Genomic DNA, 19,592 nt, shown 5'->3' on the forward strand with positions numbered 1-19,592 from the left:
TATAGGAGGTAACCTGGGCTGAGTTGGTTTAATATATAGGAGGTAACCTGGGGTTGGTGTGATATATAGTAGGTAACCTGGGCTGAGTTGGTGTGATATATAGGAGGTAACCTGGGCTGAGTTCGTGTGATATATAGGAGGTAACCTGGGCTGAGTTGGTTTAATATATAGGAGGTAACCTGGTGTTGGTGTGATATATAGTAGGTAACCTGGGCTGAGTTGGTGTGATATATAGGAGGTGACCTGGGCTGAGTGGGTGTGATATATAGGAGGTAACCTGGGCTGAGTTGGTGTGATATATAGGAGGTAACCTGGGGTTGGTGTGATATATAGTAGGTAACCTGGGCTGAGTTGGTGTGATATATAGGAGGTGACCTGGGCTGAGTTGGTGTGATGTATAGGAGGTGACCTGGGCTGAGTTGGTGTGATATATAGGAGGTGACCACCGGCTGAGTAGGTGTGATAAATAGGAGGTAACCTGGGCTGAGTTTGTGTGATATATAGGAGGTAACCTGGGCTGAGTTGGTGTGATATATAGGAGTAAACCTGTGCTTAGTTGGTGTGATATATAGGAGTTGACATGGGCTGAGTTGGTGTGATATATAGGAGGTGACCTGGGCTGTGTTGTTGTGATATATAGGAGTAAACCTGGGCTGAGTTGGTGTGATATATAGGAGGTAACCTGGGCTGAGTTGGTGTGATATATAGGAGGTAACCTGGGGTTGGTGTGATATATAGTAGGTAACCTGGGCTGAGTTGGTGTGATATATAGGAGGTAACCTGGGCTGAGTTGTTGTGATATATAGGAGGTAACCTGGGCTGAGTTGGTGTGATATATAGGAGGTAACCTGGGGTTGGTGTGATATATAGTAGGTAACCTGGGCTGAGTTGGTGTGATATATAGGAGGTAACCTGGGCTGAGTTGTTGTGATATATAGGAGGTAACCTGGGCTGGGTTGGTGTGATATATAGGAGGTAACCTGGGCTGAGTTGGTGTGATATATAATAGGTGACCTGGGCTGAGTTGGTGTGATATATAGGAGGTAACCTGGGCTGAGTTGGTGTGATATATAGGAGGTAACCTGGGCTGAGTTGTTGTGATATATAGTAGGTAACCTGGGCTGTGTTGGTGTGATATATAGGAGGTAACCTGGGCTGAGTTGTTGTGATATATAGGAGGTAACCTGGGCTGGGTTGGTGTGATATATAGGAGGTAACCTGGGGTTGGTGTGATATATAGTAGGTAACCTGGGCTGAGTTGGTGTGATGTATAGGAGGTAACCTGGGCTGAGTTGGTGTGATATATAGTAGGTAACCTGGGCTGAGTTGTTGTGATATATAGGAGGTAACCTAGGCTGAGTTGGTGTGATATATAGGAGGTAACCTGGGCTGAGTTGGTGTGATATATAGGAGGTAACCTGGGCTGAGTTGGTGTGATATATAGGAGGTAACCTGGGGTTGGTGTGATATATAGTAGGTAACCTGGGCTGAGTTGGTGTGATATATAGGAGGTAACCTGGGCTGAGTTGGTGTGATATATAGGAGGTAACCTGGGCTGAGTTGGTGTGATATATAGGAGGTGACCTGGGCTGAGTTGGTGTGATATATAGGAGGTAACCTGGGCTGAGTTGTTGTGATATATAGGAGGTGACCTGGGCTGAGTTGGTGTGATATATAGGAGGTGACCTGGGCTGAGTTGGTGTGATATATAGGAGGTAACCTGGGCTGAGTTGGTGTGATATATAGGAGGTAACCTGGGCTGAGTTGGTTAAATATATAGGAGGTAACCTCGGCTGAGTTGGTGTGATATATAGGAGGTAACCTGGGCTGAGTTGGTGTGATATATAGGAGGTAACCTGGGCTGAGTTGGTGTGATATATATTAGGTAACCTGGGCTGAGTTGGTGTGATATATAGTAGGTAACCTGGGCTGAGTTGTTGTGATATATAGGAGGTAACCTGGGCTGGGTTGGTGTGATATATAGTAGGTAACCTGGGCTGAGTTGGTGTGATATATAGGAGGTAACCTGGGCTGAGTTGGTGTGATATATAGTAGGTAACCTGGGCTGAGTTGGTGTGATATATAGGAGGTAACCTGGGCTGAGTTGTTGTGATATATAGGAGGTAACCTGGGCTGGGTTGGTGTGATATATAGGAGGTAACCTGGGCTGAGTTGGTGTGATATATAGGAGGTAACCTGGGCTGAGTTGGTGTGATATATAGGAGGTAACCTGGGGTTGGTGTGATATATAGTAGGTAACCTGGGCTGAGTTGGTGTGATATATAGGAGGTGACCTGGGCTGAGTTGGTGTGATATATAGGAGGTAACCTGGGCTGAGTTGGTGTGATATATATGAGGTGACTTGGGCTGAGTTGGTGTGATATATTGGAGATAACCTGGGCTGAGTTGGTGTGATATATAGGAGGTAACCTGGGCTGAGTTGGTGTGATATATAGGAGGTAACCTGGGCTGAGTTGGTTTAATATATAGGAGGTAACCTAGGGTTGGTGTGATATATAGTAGGTAACCTGGGCTGAGTTGTTGTGATATATAGGAGGTAACCTGGGCTGAGTTGGTGTGATATATAGGAGGTAACCTGGGCTGAGTTGGTTTAATATATAGGAGGTAACCTGGTGTTGGTGTGATATATAGTAGGTAACCTGGGCTGAGTTGGTGTGATATATAGGAGGTGACCTGGGCTGAGTGGGTGGGATACATAGGAGGTAACCTGGGCTGAGTTGGTGTGATATATAGGAGGTAACCTGGGGTTGGTGTGATATATAGTAGGTAACCTGGGCTGAGTTGGTGTGATATATAGGAGGTTACCTGGGCTGAGTTGGTGTGATAAATAGGAGGTAACCTGGGCTGAGTTGGTGTGATATATAGGAGGTAACCTGGGCTGAGTTGTTGATATATATAGGAGTTGACCTGGGCTGAGTTGGTGTGATATATAGGAGGTAACCTAGGCTGAGTTGGTGTGATATATAGGAGGTAACCTGGGCTGAGTTGGTTTAATATATAGGAGGTAACCTGGGGTTGGTGTGATATATAGGAGGTAACCTGGGCTGAGTTGGTGTGATATATAGGAGGTGACCTGGGCTGAGTTGGTGTGATATATAGGAGGTAACCTGGGCTGAGTTGGTGTGATATATATGAGGTGACTTGGGCTGAGTTGGTGTGATATATTGGAGATAACCTGGGCTGAGTTGGTGTGATATATAGGAGGTAACCTACGGTTGGTGTGATATATAGTAGGTAACCTAGGCTGAGTTGGTGTGATATATAGGAGGTAACCTGGGCTGAGTTGGCGTGATATATAGGAGGTTACCTGAGCTGAGTTAGAGTGATATATAGGAGATGACCTGGGCTGAGTTGTTGTGATATATAGGAGGTAACCTGGGCTGAGTTGGTGTGATATATAGGAGTAAACCTGGGGTTGGTGTGATATATAGGAGGTAACCTGGGCTGAGTTGGTGATATATATAGGAGGTAACCTGGGCTGAGTTTGTTTAATATATAGGAGGTAACCTACTGTTGGTGTGATATATAGTAGGTAACCTGGGCTGAGTTGGTGTGATATATAGGAGGTAACCTGGGCTGAGTTGGTGTGATATATAGGAGGTAGCCTGGGCTGAGTTGGTTTAATATATAGGAGTTAACCTGGGCTGAGTTGGTGTGATATATAGGAGGTAACCTGGGCTGAGTTGGTGTGATAAATAGGAGGTAACCTGGGCTGAGTTGGTGTGATATATAGGAGGTAACCTGGGCTGAGTTGGTGTGATATATAGGAGGTAACCTGGGCTGAGTTGGTGTGATATATAGGAGGTAACCTGTGCTTAGTTGGTGTGATATATAGGAGTTGACATGGGCTGAGTTGATGTGATATATAGGAGTAAACCTGGGCTGAGTTGGTGTGATATATAGGAGGTAACCTGGGCTGAGTTGGTGTGATATATAGGAGGTAACCTGGGCTGAGTTGATGTGATATATAGGAGTAAACCTGGGCTGAGTTGGTGTGATATATAGGAGGTAACCTGGGGTTGGTGTGATATATAGGAGGTAACCTGGGCTGAGTTGGTGTGATATATAGGAGGTAACCTGGGCTGAGTTGGTGTGATATATAGGAGGTAACCTGGGCTGAGTTGGTGTGATATATAGGAGGTAACCTGGGCTGAGTTGGTGTGATATATAGGAGTAAACCTGTGCTTAGTTGGTGTGATATATAGGAGTTGACATGGGCTGAGTTGGTGTGATATATAGGAGGTGACCTGGGCTGAGTTGATGTGATATATAGGAGTTGACATGGGCTGAGTTGATGTGATATATAGGAGGTGACCTGGGCTGAGTTGATGTGATATATAGGAGTAAACCTGGGCTGAGTTGGTGTGATATATAGGAGGTAACCTGGGCTGAGCCGGTGTGATATATAGTAGGTAACCTGGGCTGAGTTGGTGTGATATATAGGAGGTAACCTGGGCTGAGTTGATGTGATATATAGGAGTAAACCTGGGCTGAGTTGGTGTGATATATAGGAGGTAACCTGGGCTGAGCCGGTGTGATATATAGTAGGTAACCTGGGCTGAGTTGGTGTGATATATAGGAGGTAACCTGGGCTGAGTTGGTGTGATATATAGGAGGTAACCTGGGCTGAGTTGGTGTGATATATAGGAGGTAACCTGGTGTTGGTGTGATATATAGGAGGTGACCTGGGCTGAGTTGATGTGATATATAGGAGTAAACCTGGGCTGAGTTGGTGTGATATATAGGAGGTAACCTGGGCTGAGTTGGTGTGATATATAGGAGGTAACCTGGGGTTGGTGTGATATATAGTAGGTAACCTGGGCTGAGTTGGTGTGATATATAGGAGGTAACCTGGGCTGAGTTGGTGTGATATATAGGAGGTAACCTGGGCTGAGTTGGTGTGATATATAGGAGGTAACCTGGGCTGGGTTGGTGTGATATATAGGAGTAAACCTGGGCTGAGTTGGTGTGATAAATAGGAGGTAACCTGGGCTGAGTTTGTGTGATATATAGGAGGTAACCTGGGCTGAGTTGGTGTGATATATAGGAGTAAACCTGTGCTTAGTTGGTGTGATATATAGGAGTTGACATGGGCTGAGTTTATGTGATATATAGGAGTAAACCTGGGCTGAGTTGGTGTGATATATAGGAGGTAACCTGGGCTGAGTTGGTGTGATATATAGGAGGTAACCTGGGCTGGGTTGGTGTGATATGTAGGAGTAAACCTGGGCTGAGTTGGTGTGATAAATAGGAGGTAACCTGGGCTGAGTTTGTGTGATATATAGGAGGTAACCTGGGCTGAGTTGGTGTGATATATAGGAGTAAACCTGTGCTTAGTTGGTGTGATATATAGGAGTTGACATGGGCTGAGTTGGTGTGATATATAGGAGGTGACCTGGGCTGAGTTGTAGTGATATATAGGAGGTAACCTGGGCTGAGTTGGTGTGATATATAGGAGGTAACCTGTGCTGAGTTGGTGTGATATATAGGAGGTAACCTGGGCTGAGTTGGTGTGATATATAGGAGGTAACCTGGGGTTGGTGTGATATATAGGAGGTAACCTGGGCTGAGTTGGTGTGATATATAGGAGGTAACCTGGGCTGAGCTGTTGTGATATATAGGAGGTAACCTGGGCTGGGTTGGTGTGATATATAGGAGGTAACCTGGGGTTGGTGTGATATATGGTAGGTAACCTGGGCTGATTTGGTGTGATATATAGTAGGTAACCTGGGCTAAGTTGGTGTGATATATAGGAGGTAACCTGGGCTGAGTTGGTGTGATATATAGGAGGTGACCTGGGCTGAGTTGGTGTGATATATAGGAGGTAACCTGGGGTTGGTGTGATATATAGGAGGTAACCTGGGGTTGGTGTGATATATAGTAGGTAACCTGGGCTGAGTTGGTGTGATATATAGGAGGTAACCTGGGGTTGGTGTGATATATGGTAGGTAACCTGGGCTGAGTTGGTGTGATATATAGTAGGTAACCTGGGCTAAGTTGGTGTGATATATAGGAGGTAACCTGGGCTGAGTTGGTGTGATATATAGGAGGTGACCTGGGCTGAGTTGGTGTGATATATAGGAGGTAACCTGGGGTTGGTGTGATATATAGGAGGTAACCTGGGGTTGGTGTGATATATAGTAGGTAACCTGGGCTGAGTTGGTGTGATATATAGGAGGTGACCTGGGCTGAGTTGGTGTGATATATAGGAGGTAACCTGGGCTGAGTTGTTGTGATATATAGGAGGTGACCTGGGCTGAGTTGGTGTGATATATAGGAGGTAACCTAGGCTGAGTTGGTGTGATATATAGGAGGTAACCTGGGGTTGGTGTGATATATGGTAGGTAACCTGGGCTGAGTTGGTGTGATATATAGTAGGTAACCTGGGCTAAGTTGGTGTGATATATAGGAGGTAACCTGGGCTGAGTTGGTGTGATATATAGGAGGTGACCTGGGCTGAGTTGGTGTGATATATAGGAGGTAACCTGGGGTTGGTGTGATATATAGGAGGTAACCTGGGGTTGGTGTGATATATAGTAGGTAACCTGGGCTGAGTTGGTGTGATATATAGGAGGTGACCTGGGCTGAGTTGGTGTGATATATAGGAGGTAACCTGGGCTGAGTTGTTGTGATATATAGGAGGTGACCTGGGCTGAGTTGGTGTGATATATAGGAGGTAACCTAGGCTGAGTTGGTGTGATATATAGGAGGTAACCTGGGCTGAGTTGGTGTGATATATAGGAGTAAACCTGGGGTTTGTGTGATATATAGGAGGTAACCTGGGCTGAGTTGGTGATATATATAGGAGGTAACCTGGGCTGAGTTTGTTTAATATATAGGAGGTAACCTACGGTCGGTGTGATATATAGTAGGTAACCTGGGCTGAGTTGGGGTGATATATAGGAGGTAACCTGGGCTGAGTTGGTGTGATATATAGTAGGTAACCTGGGCTGAGTTGGTGTGATATATAGTAGGTTACCTGGGCTGAGTTAGTGTGATATATAGTAGGTAACCTGGGCTGAGGTGGTGTGATATATAGGAGGTGACCTGGGCTGAGTTGGTGTGATATATAGGAGGTAACCTGGGCTGAGTTGGTGTGATATATAGGAGGTAACCTGGGCTGAGTTGGTGTGATATATAGGAGGTAACCTGGGCTGAGTTGGTGTGATATATAGGAGTAAACCTGGGGTTGGTGTGATATATAGGAGGTAACCTGGGCTGAGTTGGTGATATATATAGGAGGTAACCTGGGCTGAGTTTGTTTAATATATAGGAGGTAACCTACGGTTGGTGTGATATATAGTAGGTAACCTGGGCTGAGTTGGTGTGATATATAGGAGGTATCCTGGGCTGAGTTGGTGTGATATATAGGAGGTAGCCTGGGCTGAGTTGGTTTAATATATAGGAGTTAACCTGGGCTGAGTTGGTGTGATATATAGGAGGTAACCTGGGCTGAGTTGGTGTGATATATAGGAGGTAACCTGGGCTGGGTTGGTGTGATATATAGGAGGTAACCTGGGCTGAGTTGGTGTGATATATAGGAGGTAACCTGGGCTGAGTTGGTGTGATATATAGGAGGTAACCTGGGGTTGGTGTGATATATAGTAGGTAACCTGGGCTGAGTTGGTGTGATATATAGGAGGTGACCTGGGCTGAGTTGGTGTGATATATAGGAGGTAACCTGGGCTGAGTTGGTGTGATATATATGAGGTGACTTGGGCTGAGTTGGTGTGATATATTGGAGATAACCTGGGCTGAGTTGGTGTGATATATAGGAGGTAACCTGGGCTGAGTTGGTGTGATATATAGGAGGTAACCTGGGCTGAGTTGGTGTGATATATAGGAGGTAACCTGGGCTGAGTTGGTTTAATATATAGGAGGTAACCTAGGGTTGGTGTGATATATAGTAGGTAACCTGGGCTGAGTTGTTGTGATATATAGGAGGTAACCTGGGCTGAGTTGGTGTGATATATAGGAGGTAACCTGGGCTGAGTTGGTTTAATATATAGGAGGTAACCTGGTGTTGGTGTGATATATAGTAGGTAACCTGGGCTGAGTTGGTGTGATATATAGGAGGTGACCTGGGCTGAGTGGGTGTGATACATAGGAGGTAACCTGGGCTGAGTTGGTGTGATATATAGGAGGTAACCTGGGGTTGGTGTGATATATAGTAGGTAACCTGGGCTGAGTTGGTGTGATATATAGGAGGTTACCTGGGCTGAGTTGGTGTGATAAATAGGAGGTAACCTGGGCTGAGTTGGTGTGATATATAGGAGGTAACCTGGGCTGAGTTGTTGATATATATAGGAGTTGACCTGGGCTGAGTTGGTGTGATATATAGGAGGTAACCTAGGCTGAGTTGGTGTGATATATAGGAGGTAACCTGGGCTGAGTTGGTTTAATATATAGGAGGTAACCTGGTAACCTGGGCTGAGTTGGTGTTAATATATAGGAGGTAACCTGGGGTTGGTGTGATATATAGGAGGTAACCTGGGCTGAGTTGGTGTGATATATAGGAGGTAACCTGGGCTGAGTTGGTGTGATATATAGGAGGTAACCTGGGCTGAGTTGGTGTGATATATATGGAGGTAACCTGGGCTGAGTTGGTGTGATATATTGGAGATAACCTGGGCTGAGTTGGTGTGATATATAGGAGGTAACCTACGGTTGGTGTGATATATAGTAGGTAACCTAGGCTGAGTTGGTGTGATATATAGGAGGTAACCTGGGCTGAGTTGGCGTGATATATAGGAGGTTACCTGAGCTGAGTTAGAGTGATATATAGGAGATGACCTGGGCTGAGTTGTTGTGATATATAGGAGGTAACCTGGGCTGAGTTGGTGTGATATATAGGAGTAAACCTGGGGTTGGTGTGATATATAGGAGGTAACCTGGGCTGAGTTGGTGATATATATAGGAGGTAACCTGGGCTGAGTTTGTTTAATATATAGGAGGTAACCTACGGTTGGTGTGATATATAGTAGGTAACCTGGGCTGAGTTGGTGTGATATATAGGAGGTAACCTGGGCTGAGTTGGTGTGATATATAGGAGGTAGCCTGGGCTGAGTTGGTTTAATATATAGGAGTTAACCTGGGCTGAGTTGGTGTGATATATAGGAGGTAACCTGGGCTGAGTTGGTGTGATAAATAGGAGGTAACCTGGGCTGAGTTGGTGTGATATATAGGAGGTAACCTGGGCTGAGTTGGTGTGATATATAGGAGGTAACCTGGGCTGAGTTGGTGTGATATATAGGAGGTAACCTGTGCTTAGTTGGTGTGATATATAGGAGTTGACATGGGCTGAGTTGATGTGATATATAGGAGTAAACCTGGGCTGAGTTGGTGTGATATATAGGAGGTAACCTGGGCTGAGTTGGTGTGATATATAGGAGGTAACCTGGGCTGAGTTGATGTGATATATAGGAGTAAACCTGGGCTGAGTTGGTGTGATATATAGGAGGTAACCTGGGGTTGGTGTGATATATAGGAGGTAACCTGGGCTGAGTTGGTGTGATATATAGGAGGTAACCTGGGCTGAGTTGGTGTGATATATAGGAGGTAACCTGGGCTGAGTTGGTGTGATATATAGGAGGTAACCTGGGCTGAGTTGGTGTGATATATAGGAGTAAACCTGTGCTTAGTTGGTGTGATATATAGGAGTTGACATGGGCTGAGTTGGTGTGATATATAGGAGGTGACCTGGGCTGAGTTGATGTGATATATAGGAGTTGACATGGGCTGAGTTGATGTGATATATAGGAGTAAACCTGGGCTGAGTTGGTGTGATATATAGGAGGTAACCTGGGCTGAGTTGGTGTGATATATAGGAGGTAACCTGGGCTGAGTTGATGTGATATATAGGAGTAAACCTGGGCTGAGTTGGTGTGATATATAGGAGGTAACCTGGGCTGAGTTGGTGTGATATATAGGAGGTAACCTGGGCTGAGTTGGTGTGCTATATAGGAGTAAACCTGTGCTTAGTTGGTGTGATATATAGGAGTTGACATGGGCTGAGTTGGTGTGATATATAGGAGGTGACCTGGGCTGAGTTGATGTGATATATAGGAGTAAACCTGGGCTGAGTTGGTGTGATATATAGGAGGTAACCTGGGCTGAGCCGGTGTGATATATAGTAGGTAACCTGGGCTGAGTTGGTGTGATATATAGGAGGTAACCTGGGCTGAGTTGGTGTGATATATAGGAGGTAACCTGGGCTGAGTTGGTGTGATATATAGGAGGTAACCTGGTGTTGGTGTGATATATAGGAGGTGACCTGGGCTGAGTTGATGTGATATATAGGAGTAAACCTGGGCTGAGTTGGTGTGATATATAGGAGGTAACCTGGGCTGAGTTGGTGTGATATATAGGAGGTAACCTGGGGTTGGTGTGATATATAGTAGGTAACCTGGGCTGAGTTGGTGTGATATATAGGAGGTAACCTGGGCTGAGTTGGTGTGATATATAGGAGGTAACCTGGGCTGAGTTGGTGTGATATATAGGAGGTAACCTGGGCTGGGTTGGTGTGATATATAGGAGTAAACCTGGGCTGAGTTGGTGTGATAAATAGGAGGTAACCTGGGCTGAGTTTGTGTGATATATAGGAGGTAACCTGGGCTGAGTTGGTGTGATATATAGGAGTAAACCTGTGCTTAGTTGGTGTGATATATAGGAGTTGACATGGGCTGAGTTTATGTGATATATAGGAGTAAACCTGGGCTGAGTTGGTGTGATATATAGGAGGTAACCTGGGCTGAGTTGGTGTGATATATAGGAGGTAACCTGGGCTGGGTTGGTGTGATATGTAGGAGTAAACCTGGGCTGAGTTGGTGTGATAAATAGGAGGTAACCTGGGCTGAGTTTGTGTGATATATAGGAGGTAACCTGGGCTGAGTTGGTGTGATATATAGGAGTAAACCTGTGCTTAGTTGGTGTGATATATAGGAGTTGACATGGGCTGAGTTGGTGTGATATATAGGAGGTGACCTGGGCTGAGTTGTAGTGATATATAGGAGGTAACCTGGGCTGAGTTGGTGTGATATATAGGAGGTAACCTGTGCTGAGTTGGTGTGATATATAGGAGGTAACCTGGGCTGAGTTGGCGTGATATATAGGAGGTAACCTGGGGTTGGTGTGATATATAGGAGGTAACCTGGGCTGAGTTGGTGTGATATATAGGAGGTAACCTGGGCTGAGCTGTTGTGATATATAGGAGGTAACCTGGGCTGGGTTGGTGTGATATATAGGAGGTAACCTGGGGTTGGTGTGATATATGGTAGGTAACCTGGGCTGATTTGGTGTGATATATAGTAGGTAACCTGGGCTAAGTTGGTGTGATATATAGGAGGTAACCTGGGCTGAGTTGGTGTGATATATAGGAGGTGACCTGGGCTGAGTTGGTGTGATATATAGGAGGTAACCTGGGGTTGGTGTGATATATAGGAGGTAACCTGGGGTTGGTGTGATATATAGTAGGTAACCTGGGCTGAGTTGGTGTGATATATAGGAGGTAACCTGGGGTTGGTGTGATATATGGTAGGTAACCTGGGCTGAGTTGGTGTGATATATAGTAGGTAACCTGGGCTAAGTTGGTGTGATATATAGGAGGTAACCTGGGCTGAGTTGGTGTGATATATAGGAGGTGACCTGGGCTGAGTTGGTGTGATATATAGGAGGTAACCTGGGGTTGGTGTGATATATAGGAGGTAACCTGGGGTTGGTGTGATATATAGTAGGTAACCTGGGCTGAGTTGGTGTGATATATAGGAGGTGACCTGGGCTGAGTTGGTGTGATATATAGGAGGTAACCTGGGCTGAGTTGTTGTGATATATAGGAGGTGACCTGGGCTGAGTTGGTGTGATATATAGGAGGTAACCTAGGCTGAGTTGGTGTGATATATAGGAGGTAACCTGGGGTTGGTGTGATATATGGTAGGTAACCTGGGCTGAGTTGGTGTGATATATAGTAGGTAACCTGGGCTAAGTTGGTGTGATATATAGGAGGTAACCTGGGCTGAGTTGGTGTGATATATAGGAGGTGACCTGGGCTGAGTTGGTGTGATATATAGGAGGTAACCTGGGGTTGGTGTGATATATAGGAGGTAACCTGGGGTTGGTGTGATATATAGTAGGTAACCTGGGCTGAGTTGGTGTGATATATAGGAGGTGACCTGGGCTGAGTTGGTGTGATATATAGGAGGTAACCTGGGCTGAGTTGTTGTGATATATAGGAGGTGACCTGGGCTGAGTTGGTGTGATATATAGGAGGTAACCTAGGCTGAGTTGGTGTGATATATAGAAGGTAACCTGGGCTGAGTTGGTGTGATATATAGGAGTAAACCTGGGGTTTGTGTGATATATAGGAGGTAACCTGGGCTGAGTTGGTGATATATATAGGAGGTAACCTGGGCTGAGTTTGTTTAATATATAGGAGGTAACCTACGGTCGGTGTGATATATAGTAGGTAACCTGGGCTGAGTTGGGGTGATATATAGGAGGTAACCTGGGCTGAGTTGGTGTGATATATAGTAGGTAACCTGGGCTGAGTTGGTGTGATATATAGGAGGTGACCTGGGCTGAGTTAGTGTGATATATAGTAGGTAACCTGGGCTGAGGTGGTGTGATATATAGGAGGTGACCTGGGCTGAGTTGGTGTGATATATAGGAGGTAACCTGGGCTGAGTTGGTGTGATATATAGGAGGTAACCTGGGCTGAGTTGGTGTGATATATAGGAGGTAACCTGGGCTGAGTTGGTGTGATATATAGGAGTAAACCTGGGGTTGGTGTGATATATAGGAGGTAACCTGAGCTGAGTTGGTGATATATATAGGAGGTAACCTGGGCTGAGTTTGTTTAATATATAGGAGGTAACCTACGGTTGGTGTGATATATAGTAGGTAACCTGGGCTGAGTTGGTGTGATATATAGGAGGTATCCTGGGCTGAGTTGGTGTGATATATAGGAGGTAGCCTGGGCTGAGTTGGTTTAATATATAGGAGTTAACCTGGGCTGAGTTGGTGTGATATATAGGAGGTAACCTGGGCTGAGTTGGTGTGATATATAGGAGGTAACCTGGGCTGAGCTGTTGTGATATATAGGAGGTAACCTGGGCTGGGTTGGTGTGATATATAGGAGGTAACCTGGGGTTGGTGTGATATATGGTAGGTAACCTGGGCTGAGTTGGTGTGATATATAGTAGGTAACCTGGGCTAAGTTGGTGTGATATATAGGAGGTAACCTGGGCTGAGTTGGTGTGATATATAGGAGGTGACCTGGGCTGAGTTGGTGTGATATATAGGAGGTAACCTGGGGTTGGTGTGATATATAGGAGGTAACCTGGGGTTGGTGTGATATATAGTAGGTAACCTGGGCTGAGTTGTTGTGATATATAGGAGGTGACCTGGGCTGAGTTGGTGTGATATATAGGAGGTAACCTAGGCTGAGTTGGTGTGATATATAGGAGGTAACCTGGGCTGAGTTGGTGTGATATATAGGAGTAAACCTGGGGTTTGTGTGATATATAGGAGGTAACCTGGGCTGAGTTGGTGATATATATAGGAGGTAACCTGGGCTGAGTTTGTTTAATATATAGGAGGTAACCTACGGTCGGTGTGATATATAGTAGGTAACCTGGGCTGAGTTGGGGTGATATATAGGAGGTAACCTGGGCTGAGTTGGTGTGATATATAGTAGGTAACCTGGGCTGAGTTGGTGTGATATATAGGAGGTGACCTGGGCTGAGTTGGTGTGATATATAGTAGGTAACCTGGGCTGAGGTGGTGTGATATATAGGAGGTGACCTGGGCTGAGTTGGTGTGATATATAGGAGGTAACCTGGGCTGAGTTGGTGTGATATATAGGAGGTAACCTGGGCTGAGTTGGTGTGATATATAGGAGGTAACCTGGGCTGAGTTGGTGTGATATATAGGAGTAAACCTGGGGTTGGTGTGATATATAGGAGGTAACCTGGGCTGAGTTGGTGATATATATAGGAGGTAACCTGGGCTGAGTTTGTTTAATATATAGGAGGTAACCTACGGTTGGTGTGATATATAGTAGGTAACCTGGGCTGAGTTGGTGTGATATATAGGAGGTAACCTGGGCTGAGTTGGTGTGATATATAGGAGGTAGCCTGGGCTGAGTTTTTTTAATATATAGGAGTTAACCTGGGCTGAGTTGGTGTGATATATAGGAGGTAACCTGGGCTGAGTTGGTGTGATAAATAGGAGGTAACCTGGGCTGAGTTGGTGTGATATATAGTGGAGGTAACCTGGGCTGAGTTGGTGTGATATATAGGAGGTAACCTGGGCTGAGTTGGTGTGATATATAGGAGGTAACCTGTGCTTAGTTGGTGTGATATATAGGAGTTGACATGGGCTGAGTTGATGTGATATATAGGAGTAAACCTGGGCTGAGTTGGTGTGATATATAGGAGGTAACCTGGGCTGAGTTGGTGTGATATATAGGAGGTAACCTGGGCTGAGTTGATGTGATATATAGGAGTAAACCTGGGCTGAGTTGGTGTGATATATAGGAGGTAACCTGGGGTTGGTGTGATATATAGGAGGTAACCTGGGCTGAGTTGGTGTGATATATAGGAGGTAGCCTGGGCTGAGTTGGTGTGATATATAGGAGGTAACCTGGGCTGAGTTGGTGTGATATATAGGAGGTAACCTGGGCTGAGTTGGTGTGATATATAGGAGTAAACCTGTGCTTAGTTGGTGTGATATATAGGAGTTGACATGGGCTGAGTTGGTGTGATATATAGGAGGTGACCTGGGCTGAGTTGATGTGATATATAGGAGTTGACATGGGCTGAGTTGATGTGATATATAGGAGTAAACCTGGGCTGAGTTGGTGTGATATATAGGAGGTAACCTGGGCTGAGTTGGTGTGATATATAGGAGGTAACCTGGGCTGAGTTGATGTGATATATAGGAGTAAACCTGGGCTGAGTTGGTGTGATATATAGGAGGTAACCTGGGCTGAGTTGGTGTGATATATAGGAGGTAACCTGGGCTGAGTTGGTGTGCTATATAGGAGTAAACCTGTGCTTAGTTGGTGTGATATATAGGAGTTGACATGGGCTGAGTTGGTGTGATATATAGGAGGTGACCTGGGCTGAGTTGATGTGATATATAGGAGTAAACCTGGGCTGAGTTGGTGTGATATATAGGAGGTAACCTGGGCTGAGCCGGTGTGATATATAGTAGGTAACCTGGGCTGAGTTGGTCCTGGTGTTGGTGTGATATATAGGAGGTGACCTGGGCTGAGTTGATGTGATATATAGGAGTAAACCTGGGCTGAGTTGGTGTGATATATAGGAGGTAACCTGGGCTGAGTTGGTGTGATATATAGGAGGTAACCTGGTGTTGGTGTGATATATAGGAGGTGACCTGGGCTGAGTTGGTGTGATATATAGGAGTAAACCTGGGCTGAGTTGGTGTGATATATAGGAGGTAACCTGGGCTGAGTTGGTGTGATATATAGGAGGTAACCTGGGGTTGGTGTGATATATAGTAGGTGTGAACCTGGGCTGAGTTGGTGTGATATATAGGAGGTAATATATAGGAGTTGACCTGGGCTGAGTTGGTGTGATATATAGGAGGTAACCTGGGCTGAGTTGGTGTGATATATATGAGGTAACCTGGGCTGGGTTGGTGTGATATATAGGAGTAAACCTGGGCTGAGTTGGTGTGATAAATAGGAGGTAACCTGGGCTGAGTTTGTGTGATATATAGGAGGTAACCTGGGCTGAGTTGGTGTGATATATAGGAGTAAACCTGTGCTTAGTTGGTGTGATATATAGGAGTTGACATGGGCTGAGTTTATGTGATATATAGGAGTGACCTGGGCTGAGTTGGTGTGATATATAGGAGGTAACCTGGGCTGAGTTGGTGTGATATATAGGAGGTAACCTGGGCTGAGTTGGTGTGATATATAGGAGGTAACCTGGGCTGAGTTGGTGTGATATATAGGAGGTAACCTGGGGTTGGTGTGATATATAGTAGGTAACCTGGGCTGAGTTGGTGTGATATATAGGAGGTAACCTGGGCTAAGTTGGTGTGATATATAGGAGGTAACCTGGGCTGAGTTGGTGTGATATATAGGAGGTGACCTGGGCTGAGTGGGTGTGATATATAGGAGGTAACCTGGGGTTGGTGTGATATATAGGAGGTAACCTGGGGTTGGTGTGATATATAGTAGGTAACCTGGGCTGAGTTGGTGTGATATATAGGAGGTGACCTGGGCTGAGTTGGTGTGATATATAGGAGGTAACCTGGGCTGAGTTGTTGTGATATATAGGAGGTGACCTGGGCTGAGTTGGTGTGATATATAGGAGGTAACCTAGGCTGAGTTGGTGTGATATATAGGAGGTAACCTGGGCTGAGTTGGTGTGATATATAGGAGTAAACCTGGGGTTTGTGTGATATATAGGAGGTAACCTGGGCTGAGTTGGTGATATATATAGGAGGTAACCTGGGCTGAGTTTGTTTAATATATAGGAGGTAACCTACGGTCGGTGTGATATATAGTAGGTAACCTGGGCTGAGTTGGGGTGATATATAGGAGGTAACCTGGGCTGAGTTGGTGTGATATATAGTAGGTAACCTGGGCTGAGTTGGTGTGATATATAGGAGGTGACCTGGGCTGAGTTAGTGTGATATATAGTAGGTAACCTGGGCTGAGTTGGTGTGATATATAGGAGGTGACCTGGGCTGAGTTGGTGTGATATATAGGAGGTAACCTGGGCTGAGTTGGTGTGATATATAGGAGGTAACCTGGGCTGAGTTGGTGTGATATATAGGAGGTAACCTGGGCTGAGTTGGTGTGATATATAGGAGTAAACCTGGGGTTGGTGTGATGTATAGGAGGTAACCTGGGCTGAGTTGGTGTGATATATAGGAGGTAAACCTGGGCTGAGTTGTGTGACATATAGGAGGTAACCTGGGCTGAGTTGGTGATATATATAGGAGGTAACCTGGGCTGAGTTTGTTTAATATATAGGAGGTAACCTACGGTCGGTGTGATATATAGTAGGTAACCTGGGCTGAGTTGGGGTGATATATAGGAGGTAACCTGGGCTGAGTTGGTGTGATATATAGTAGGTAACCTGGGCTGAGTTGGTGTGATATATAGGAGGTGACCTGGGCTGAGTTAGTGTGATATATAGTAGGTAACCTGGGCTGAGGTGGTGTGATATATAGGAGGTGACCTGGGCTGAGTTGGTGTGATATATAGGAGGTAACCTGGGCTGTGTTGGTGTGATATATAGGAGGTAACCTGGGCTGAGTTGGTGTGATATATAGGAGGTAACCTGGGCTGAGTTGGTGTGATATATAGGAGTAAACCTGGGGTTGGTGTGATGTATAGGAGGTAACCTGGGCTGAGTTTGTGATATATATAGTAGGTAACCTGGGCTGAGTTGGTGTGATATATAGGAGGTAACCTGGGCTGAGTTGGTGTGATATATAGTAGGTAACCTGGGCTGAGTTGGTGTGATATATAGGAGGTAACCTGGGCTGAGTTGGTGTGATATATAGGAGGTAACCTGGGCTGAGTTGGTTTAATATATAGGAGTTAACCTGGGCTGAGTTGGTGTGATATATAGGAGGTAACCTGGGCTGAGTTGGTGTGATATATAGGAGGTAACCTGGGCTGAGTTGGTGTGATATATAGGAGGTAACCTGGGCTGAGTTGGTGTGATATATAGGAGTAAACCTGTGCTTAGTTGGTGTGATATATAGGAGTTGACATGGGCTGAGTTGATGTGATATATAGGAGTAAACCTGGGCTGAGTTGGTGTGATATATAGGAGGTAACCTGGGCTGAGTTGGTGTGATATATAGGAGGTAACCTGGGCTGAGTTGATGTGATATATAGGAGTAAACCTGGGCTGAGTTGGTGTGATATATAGGAGGTAACCTGGGGTTGGTGTGATATATAGGAGGTAACCTGGGCTGAGTTGGTGTGATATATAGGAGGTAACCTGGGCTGAGTTGGTGTGATATATAGGAGGTAACCTGGGCTGAGTTGGTGTGATATATAGGAGGTAACCTGGGCTGAGTTGGTGTGATATATAGGAGTAAACCTGTGCTTAGTTGGTGTGATATATAGGAGGTGACCTGGGCTGAGTTGATGTGATATATAGGAGTTGACATGGGCTGAGTTGATGTGATATATAGGAGTAAACCTGGGCTGAGTTGGTGTGATATATAGGAGGTAACCTGGGCTGAGTTGGTGTGATATATAGGAGGTAACCTGGGCTGAGTTGATGTGATATATAGGAGTAAACCTGGGCTGAGTTGGTGTGATATATAGGAGGTAACCTGGGCTGAGTTGGTGTGATATATAGGAGGTAACCTGGGCTGAGTTGGTGTGCTATATAGGAGTAAACCTGTGCTTAGTTGGTGTGATATATAGGAGTTGACATGGGCTGAGTTGGTGTGATATATAGGAGGTGACCTGGGCTGAGTTGATGTGATATATAGGAGTAAACCTGGGCTGAGTTGGTGTGATATATAGGAGGTAACCTGGGCTGAGCCGGTGTGATATATAGTAGGTAACCTGGGCTGAGTTGGTGTGATATATAGGAGGTAACCTGGGCTGAGTTGGTGTGATATATAGGAGGTAACCTGGGCTGTGTTGGTGTGATATATAGGAGGTGACCTGGGCTGAGTTGATGTGATATATAGGAGTAAACCTGGGCTGAGTTGGTGTGATATATAGGAGGTAACCTGGGCTGAGTTGGTGTGATATATAGGAGGTAACCTGGGGTTGGTGTGATATATAGTAGGTAACCTGGGCTGAGTTGGTGTGATATATAGGAGGTAACCTGGGCTGAGTTGGTGTGATATATAGGAGGTAACCTGGGCTGAGTTGGTGTGATATATAGGAGGTAACCTGGGCTGGGTTGGTGTGATATATAGGAGTAAACCTGGGCTGAGTTGGTGTGATAAATAGGAGGTAACCTGGGCTGAGTTTGTGTGATATATAGGAGGTAACCTGGGCTGAGTTGGTGTGATATATAGGAGGTAACCTGTGCTTAGTTGGTGTGATATATAGGAGTTGACATGGGCTGAGTTGATGTGATATATAGGAGTAAACCTGGGCTGAGTTGGTGTGATATATAGGAGGTAACCTGGGTTGAGTTGGTGTGATATATAGGAGGTAACCTGGGCTGGGTTGGTGTGATATATAGGAGTAAACCTGGGCTGAGTTGGTGTGATAAATAGGAGGTAACCTGGGCTGAGTTTGTGTGATATATAGGAGGTAACCTGGGCTGAGTTGGTGTGATATATAGGAGTAAACCTGTGCTTAGTTGGTGTGATATATAGGAGTTGACATGGGCTGAGTTGGTGTGATATATAGGAGGTGACCTGGGCTGAGTTGTAGTGATATATAGGAGGTAACCTGGGCTGAGTTGGTGTGATATATAGGAGGTAACCTGTGCTGAGTTGGTGTGATATATAGGAGGTAACCTGGGCTGAGTTGGTGTGATATATAGGAGGTAACCTGGGGTTGGTGTGATATATAGGAGGTAACCTGGGCTGAGTTGGTGTGATATATAGGA

This window comes from Oncorhynchus clarkii, chromosome 21 (genome assembly GCF_045791955.1).
Source record: "Oncorhynchus clarkii lewisi isolate Uvic-CL-2024 chromosome 21, UVic_Ocla_1.0, whole genome shotgun sequence".
In the NCBI taxonomy this organism is placed as follows: domain Eukaryota; kingdom Metazoa; phylum Chordata; class Actinopteri; order Salmoniformes; family Salmonidae; genus Oncorhynchus; species Oncorhynchus clarkii.